Consider the following 9439-nt stretch of genomic DNA (forward strand, 5'->3'; position numbering starts at 1 on the left):
GTATTGTTGGACTTGAGAGACGTGGAAAATGAGTTGAATGAATGCATAAATGTAGTGATATTGTTACATGCAGTATTCTTTACACCAGTGGTGGGCAACCTGCACCCCGCGGGTCACACGTGGCCCATCAGGGTAATCCGCTGGCGGGCCGCAAGACAGTTTGTTTACATTGACCATCCACAGGCATGGCCACCTGCAGCTCCCAGAGTGGCCGTGGTTCGCTGTTCTCGGCCAATGGGAGCAGCGGGCAGGGACGTGCTGGCCGCCATTTCCCACAGCTCCCATTGGCTGGGAATGGCAAGATGCGGATGGCTGTGCCTGCGGACAGTCAATGTAAACAAACTGTCTTCTGGCCCGCCAGTGGATTACCCTGAGGGGCCGCAGGTTGCCCACCACTGCTTTACACTGTGCTTTGTCTGTGTGAGCATTAGTGACAAGAGCTGAGAAATCTTTCTGCCATTATACATGAACCAATCTGTTTATAGACGCTATTGTAAGCAGAGCTGGGGCTAGGCATAAGCAGACTAAGCAATTGCTTAGGGCCCTGAGCAGTTCAAGAGTGGCCTCTATTAATTATTAATGTGTGTTGGGGGGGGGGCAAAATATTCCTGCTTAGGGCCCCCAATGGACTAGCACCGGCACTGATTGTAAGCCCCTTGTGTGAGATGCTGACTGCCCTCATCTCCCATTGACTTCAGTCAGAGCCGAGGCTGCTCAGCACCTAAGAGTCTTCATTAGCATAGTTTTAATTGGATTCCTGGCAAGGATATGTGTCTGAATAGCAGGCAAAAATGTTATTGTATCAAAAGGTAAAACTAAAGCTGTAACACTGGCTCATTCTCTCACATCTCCCTTTGCTTAACCCACCTCAGAATGTGGAAGAGTGGAGAAGATGAAAGGGATAGATTGTGCAGATTATATTCTTATTGCAGTTGTCAGACCTGTTCAACTAACATGGTTGGATTTAAGCAATTTAATTTTTTTGTCCACCAACCTTTGGATTGGAGTTTCCAGTAGACCAAAAAAGAGCGATTTTTCACACCAGTCTTCCCTTTCAGTCCCCAAAATCTGCAATTCAGCTAACTTTGATTGGTGCACTTAGAATTTAATTAGAAAGTAGTGTGTCATGTACTGAGATATTGGATATTGAAAAGTGTTCCTAGACTACACACAGACACTTTAAATAGTTTATTTTTAGGAGCTTAATATAACATATAAGGCCCCAATTCAGAAAAGCATTAAAACACATGCTTAACTTGAAACATTAGTCAGCCCACTGAAGCCAACGTGCAGTGTTTTATATTATTGTGCTTGGGCTGATGTATTCTCCAAACAAAGGTAAGGCCTTAGTTTTGTACTAAAGATGTCTTATCAAGTAGGCTAAGAACAAACCTTAACAATAACCCATGTCAAACACAGTCCCAGTTCATGTTATTCAGGTAATAGATTTGGACCAGAGTGGGCAATCTTGTAAGAAGCCGATAAGGCATTGATTAACTGGTGGTTGGCTTGGTTCTGTCGCTTCTGAAAGACTGATGACAAAGTAGGAGGTAGGTGTGCCATAGAGGTGAGAATTCAGTTAGTTATCTAATGCTAATGAAAGCTCTATTTATATTCTTGTTGCAAGTGGAGGCAAGTTTGTTGTTTCACCTTTCAGATAACAGTTTGAGGAATGATTATGTTCATAAAAGATTGAACAGAAACAACAGCGGGCATTAATTCACAACCAGAGTGCTGGGAGTGAGGAAGAAATAATAGTTCTAATTGCAAAGACTTAATTGTGATTCTCAGCTACAGTGTGGGCAAGAGTCCCAGTGTGTGAAGATGGGTAGCACTTGAATCTCCCTCAGCTGAGTACTGCATTAACATGAAGGTGCCTGTTCTCTGACATCCTATCAATTAGCACTTTAGAGCTGCTTCCTGCAGTGAATGTTAAATGCTAGCGATCCAACAAAGGAAAAATCAGTCTTCTCCAAGGGGCAAAAATATAATTTGAGTGCAAAGCTGTAACAACTGAAATTGTGAAATTGTCCACTGTGCACTTAGCAAGTGAAGGCTGAAGGGCAGGAAAGATTAGAGTTGGAAGTGTTTAGCTGGAACATTTTAAAATATTGCTATAATACACTACTTATCTTTCACTGACAAAAGTAGGAGAGACATAATTTCTGTTTGAAGCGGAAATCACTCTGACCCTATTCTGGTGACAGTACAAGACTAAATCTTCTGGATTGCCATTTCATTGTGTTTCTAAGATACTGCACTACAAATACTTTGCAGACTTAAATTGCTTAAGGGTAAATAAGACTCAAGTCAAGGCACAGATATGCTTTTATTTTTAACCTTTCAGTGATGTTTGGTGCTGTAGCTGCTAATCAGCTTTCTGGTTGTCACATGATATTTAATAATAATTTTAAAAATTGCTTTTCATCTTCTTAATTGAGAGGGTGGGGCAGCACTGATACCTTTAGGTATTTTGAAAGCATTTTCATTTTCCAATGACATTTTCAGAAGTAAAGAACTCTTCTTGTTTTTAATCCTTATATATGTCTTAAAATTCACTATTATTCTACTCCCCTTGCTCAATTATTTTCACATGTAAACTGCTATTTTTCATGACTTAAGCACAATATGCCATTTTAATACAGTAATAAATTAGAGTAATAATCATTTTTATTTTATTTATTTTTATTTTAGCCAAACAGACACATACTTAGGGAAAGAAAGTAATCATTTTTTAAAGACCTAAAGGACACCATAAATGTTTTTTTCTTCACTTTTGACATCCTCTTTACGGGCCTAATCCAAAGCCCACTGAAATCAAAGGAAGTCTTTCTTTGGCTCCCTTTAGCTACAATGTAAATCAAACAACTAAGAAAGGGAAAGTTGACAGCAATGAATACAAATCAGAAGCTCGGAATTATAGGAAAATTGATAAGGGAAGCCAAAGGACACAAGGAAAAATCAATGGTCAGAGGAATTAAGGACTATAAAATGGAGCTTTTTAAGTGTACTGGGAATAAAAAGAATCCTAACAATGGCTAGTAGATGGAAATGGTAGTATTGTCAATAATAATGCAGAAAAGGAAGAGGTGTTAATAAATATTTCTGTTCCGTATTTGGGACACTGTTTCATGTAGTTATATCATATAATGGGGGGTGAAACACTTTCCAATAGGTACTCAGGAGACTGTTAAACAGCTACTAACATTAGACATTTTTAAATCAGCAATGCCAGATAACTTGCCTTTGAGAGTTTTAAAAGAGCTGGCTAGGGCGCTCACTGGATAATTGATTTTCAATAACTCTTGGAACACTGGGAAAGTTACAGTGGATTGGAAGAAAGCTAATGTGCCAATATTTTACAAGGGCAAACTGGACAACAAGGTTAATTATGGGCCTATCAGCCTGATATCGATCCCAGGCAAAATAATGGAAACAGCTGATATGGAACTCAATAAAGAATTAAAGGAGGTAATATAAGTAACGTCAATCAACATAGGTTTATGGAACTAGATCCTTTCAAACTAAAAATATATTTTATTGATGAAATTAGAAATTTGAATAATGGTAATAGTTTTGATGTAATAGACTTCTGTAAGGCATTTGACTTGGTACTGCACATTTTGATAAAAAACTTCAGCAACACAAAATTAACACAGCACACATTAAATGGATTAAACACAGGCTAACTGATAGATCTCAAAATGTAACGGTAAACAGGGAAACATTTTCAATCAGGTGTGCATCCAAAGTGAACTTTTCCTAAGTCCCAGTATGATCAGATGGGAATTGGTTTGGACCCTTATAGGGAAGAGCCACAAATGTCACATCTGGAGTTAAATTTCTCCCATGTCCACAGGTGTTTGGCTCTGAGCTTTTGGTTCAGGTGCATCTCTAAATAGAGGGATGTAGCTCTAAAGTCAACAAAAGGACCTCCTGCTGCTGTTTGGTTTAGCCAGGAGTAAGAAATATTAGCCATTCACTATCAGGTGACTGGGCAGAGATGGACAGAAAGGCCCCTCTGCTCTAAAGGTCCTCCCTCAAAGTTACACAAAAATGGCAAAATAGAGTGAGAATGTGGGTGGGAGGGTGGGTGTAGCTGTGTACAAACGCTCTCAGATTGCAAGCCACATTGCTGTAATTGTATGCACTTTGTATTTAAGAATGATGCTGTATAATTATCACAAAAAAGCATGAAGTGTCTGAACTATGTTGAGGTACAGTTAAGCATACTGGAGGTGTCTTTTAATTGTTATTGTTTGAATAAACTAAAAAATGTATATACTGTGTATATATAAAAATTGTATAGATTTGATTGTATCCAATTCCTACACCTTCCATGTGGCACTTGTCTTCCTAGATGATACGCTTTCAAGTGCAAGGAACTTGTCCTTCATTTGTGTTTGTATGTTGTGACAAAACTTTGACCTTATCTCAGTGGGTCCTGCGCTTCCAAGCGGATTATGCTAGCCTCAGAGGCTCACTGTGACCGCGACGTAGACCTTCTCTCTGTAGAGGCAAGGGTCACAGCCTACTGAGCCATTTTCATCATAAGCCAGCAAGGGAGGTGGGAAGAAGCAACCCTCCCTTGCAAAGTCTCGGTTGTATCACAATCTCTGTGATTACTCGGGGAGAGTGGGAGGGGAGGAGCCCGGGCCTGCCCTCTACTTTGGGCTCCAGCCCAGGGACCATAATAGTAGCAGCTATTGGTAGCTGACTTTTGAAACAGGACAAGTATAATTCCCTGGGCCACTTTCCCACAGCAGCCCCCACTTCCTCTACGTCTACTTCACCCCATCTCAGGGCCTCCTTCCTTGTGCCTGACAGGGTTTGTACTGCCCAGTTTCTCCAGCAACGCAGCTTCCTCCTACAGCTCCTGACACATGCTCCTAACTGCCTAACTGGGAGGCTTTTAACTAGTTCCAGCCAGCCCTTGATTGGCTTCAGGTGCCCCAATCAACCTAGCTGTCTCCACTGCTTTCTAGAAGGATCTTAATTGGCCCCAGGTGTCTTAATTGACCTGGAGCAGCTGCCATTTGGTTACCATAGTAACAGGGATTTGTTTAGCCTGTGGCTAATATACCTGTTTCTCACTACTTTCTTATAGCCATCTGGCCTTTTCCCATCACAATGTGTATTTGAATTCAACACTGCACTACGAACCCATCATGTATTGAATGGTTTGTTTAAAGAAGAGAAAAATATACTATATTTCAGAGGTAGCCTTTACTTTGAATGCCAAAGGTGGGGTTCTGTGACAGTGGATTTATTTTCTTACTCATTATTTCTGAATTCCTATGAGTAACTAGCCTAGTCATATCCTGTATCATTTATTGGCAGCACTGAATTATCCAGAATGTAAAAGGAAATGACTACTTGAAGAACACTGTTTGAGCAGGCAGGGCACCTCCCTTTCTAATCAGATTCCAAAAAATGTGTACCTTCCAACTGACTCATACAGAAAAGGAAAGGACTGTTTGATTATGTTCTTTAATGGGAAAAGTAAAATGTACTTAGTCGCACCTCTAATCAGTGACTGTATTTAGATGAAACAATCCCAGATGTCTGCATTGGTACTTGTTTTTTAAGAAATAAATGCACCTTAGTTTGGTATTAAATTATGAGTCATTGTCTGTGCTCAATACTGTGACTACAAGAGGCCTGATTCTGCTCTCACGAACATCACTATCAATCAAGACTAACTCTCCTGAAGTCAGGTTTCAGAGTAAAAGCCGTGTTAGTCTGTATTCGCAAAAAGAAAAGGAGTACTTGTGGCACCTTAGAGACTAACCAATTTATTTGAGCATGAGCTTTCGTGATCTACAGTTCACTTCATCTCCTGAAGTCAGTGGAGAAAACACCACTGGTGTAAAACTAGTGTGAGGTCCCATTCAGAATTACTTCCCATTTTCTTAATGTGAAGCCAGCTTTTCTTTTTGTTAAATGGGCGTTTTAGTAACTGATGGAGGGGAGGGGACCAGTTTTTATTTTCTAGTTTATGAGAGCACTGGGAAGCGAGTGCAGAAACAGAATATTTGGGTGCTGATAGGAAAAAGCATATGTTACTTAACAGCACACCATTAAGCCAAATAAAGGCTATAACACTGAAGGTTCCAAAGGGAACTCTGTTCAGTTGGAAGAGCTCACGGCTGAAATAGTCACACTGGGAAAATCTTGTCCTTACTTCTGCAGCCACAGAGGCTTCTTTAGCAGAAGATCTGCTGCTTTTCTGCTGAGCAAGGTTGGAGCAGGATTCCAGAGGCTGAAATCAGTGGGACTAGTCACATGCTTGGGCTTGTGCAAAACGTGTTCCCAAGAGTGGGACCTAAGTTGGTGCAAAAATTGACCCACTCTCTGTAAAATAATTCATGGTGATGCACTTTAAACCTTTTTTATAACTGTCTATAAATTTGTATCTCCAACATAGGGGAGACAACACACACACACACTTCAGCCCTTAAGTATTTCCCTTCCCCTGTTTTTATTGGGTTGGAAGCTGAAAGGAAGATGGCAGGTAAGTAAGAGAATAAATGTATACAATATTTAGACACTAAGTGATAGCATGTTAGCTTTGGGGACTGGCAGTCAAGACTCCTATAGTATATTGCCAACTCTGCCACTGATTCACTATGTGATTCTAGACAAGTCATTTAGTCTCTCTGTTCCTCAGTTTCCCCATGTGTAAAAATTTATATGTGTCTTAATTAAAAAGTGTGGCTTTAGTGGACAGCAATGTAATGTTAAGCTAATGTGTGGATCTATCATAATATTTATATGTATAATGCTTGTATAATGTCTGTTAATTACATTGTATGATAAACATTGATTATTTCAAGAAAAATCAAATATAAGAGGTTTTTAGCTAGGAAAAAATAAACAAAAGTTTAAAATTTACCTTTCCCCTAAAGGTAATTTAATTTAATTTAACTGATGCTAGCCTTCTGCTGCCAACAGTAACACAACATAAATGTATCTACAGTTGGTTGGATTAACCCTCCCCTTGTTTCAATAGTAAGTTCAGCCATTGGTAACAATTGATTTTTTTGTTGATGTTGTTACTTGGTCAAATCTTTTAACTGTTTGCAAGGTATTTATTCCGAAGTTCAGTTCCTTGGCTGTACTTGTGTTTTTTTCCCCACAGAAAGCTATTTCAGAAGTCTATCTCTAATTTTCTCTCTTTTAAACCATGATAATTTTACATTTCCAAAAGCCCCTTTCATACTGGACAATTCCCTTTTAGGATCCTGAAGCCCTTTACAAACAGTATAGAAACAGCTTCCTCATCAAAATGCAGCCACCTGTGAAATGGAAGGCAGCCACAACACTGCACACAGCACACGTGTAGAGAAGGGTAAGTTTTGACCAAAGACTCAAGGACAAACCACTTCATTAATTAAAAGTACCACGGGAGCTTTAATGTCCATGCAGAGCATTCATGATCTCACATACAAAAGACCCTCAAGATGGGAGTAGTGTAAGAACCTCAATATATAACAAATTTCATGGAACTCAGCTTATCTATCTTAGAAGTACAAAGAAATGAGATATTATCCAGCTAAATTACTTTTCTTGTCCTTGTTCTTTTACTTCCCTCTGGATTGTTACTTTATTTCTCCTTAACTGCAATATTCTTCAGTATTTCTGTCTGAGATGCCCATAAGTTCCTTAAAAGAGAATGATACTTGATACCTATTTAGCTGAAAGTCAGATAGGTAACTTATCTCCATCATTCAAACCTATTTAAGCCTATTTAAATTGAAGACATCATCTGTAAGTTCCAGCTACCAACTGACTCTCTTGTTCAGCAGTTGACAATTGCCGGTTTCAATTATGTTTTCCTCTTTTTTTCTGGCCAGAGAAGTAAGACTGCTTTTTTTCACAGCCCCATTCTGGCTGGGGTGTGTTTTGGGGGATCCATTCAGTTCCATAGGAAGAGGATGCCAGCAAAATGATTGATCACACCAGGCTGGAATGCAATGAATTTCAATATCTCGTCATTTTGGATGCCCCCCTTCTGCTTTCTATTTCCCAAGATAAAAACCACATGGCCCTTGCCAGTTTTCTCACTCTTATGACAGTCAGCCCAGCCATTCTTACAAAAGCCACTTATCCACCTGTAAAGCAACAGCAGGAGGGAGGCAAGCTTTCTCAAGTCCCATCTGGTTTGAATCCAGCTTCTACCTCTGAAGCTGCCTGTTGGCTCTCTCCTCACCCTGCAGCTGGGGCACCGGTTTTGATCTGGATAGTCAGGTCATATATGTGGTAGCAGCTCTTTTAAAGACATGTTCCTGAGCTCTCCTCTAATCTGTACAATCTCAGTCATGAGCCACTACAGATCCAGTGAGCACCACGCCCTCTTATCTCAGCTATTCAGGTATATGAGGGAGCAGGGCATCATGCTAAAGTATCAAATTGATTTTGACTTTCATCATACCAAAGGCAAGCAAAATAAATATGAACTGACAGACTTGTAGCTCAGAAACAAGGCAAGAGATGAAATATATACAGTGATACTGCAATATGTATTATATACTTCATACTTTGTACCCAGGGTTCCCAGTCTTGGGAAGGGAAAGCAATCTCTATTAAATGAGAGAGAGTGGTCTGATAAAGAAATCAGATCCCGTATTTTCCAAGCCTACCATAAGGCACGTCATTGAGGAGAGGGGTGGAAGACATTGTTTATATGAGGCTGTTTGGCCAGTTTATACAGATGCACTGACCTCAGCCCAGAGGATGCTGCTTGAGAGTAGTAGAGAAAGCACTATAATTACAACTGGATACAGCAGCTCCAATGTGATGGGAATGAGCACTGATATCTACATTAGATTAGAGTAAGTAGACCATCGGTCCCACAGGAAGCATTGTGTGAATGTACTAGAATACAGAAAGAAGTATATAGGGGACCAGACTGTAGGTGTCCCAGAATGAGGCAAGCCCAGCCAAATGAGCCAAAGCTGGGCCACGCAAAGCACCTTCCAAAAGTGTAACACAAACCCACTTAGCAAAACCGTTGTTGCTCAGGGGATTTCAAACACAGTGCTATATACGTTACTTAAATGTCATTAATGTACAATACACACAACTTGGTATACTGCTTTTAAAGCAACAACAAGGAAACAAATGATGTACCTTCCAATAGGACATCTAAGATGTACCATCTACACCACGTTTACACGCACAAAGTAACTGAAGCCAACTCATAGGGCAGAGAGCAAAATCCTTTACAGAATACATTTTGTATTCTTTAGTGGATGCCTAGATACCTTGGAGACTGGCACCTTATAGAAATCTAGAGAGCTGGAGTTCTTACTAATGCTGTTCTCGAAACTCTGCAGCACAGATCTGTTTAATGTTCTATAAAGCTTTGAGCACCCTCTGTCTGATTTTGTAAGATATTGCCCTTGAAATCTACATATCATTTGATTATGTGATAGGA

The sequence above is a fragment of the Lepidochelys kempii genome, chromosome 6 (assembly GCF_965140265.1).
Source record: "Lepidochelys kempii isolate rLepKem1 chromosome 6, rLepKem1.hap2, whole genome shotgun sequence".
NCBI classification, from domain to species: Eukaryota; Metazoa; Chordata; order Testudines; family Cheloniidae; genus Lepidochelys; species Lepidochelys kempii.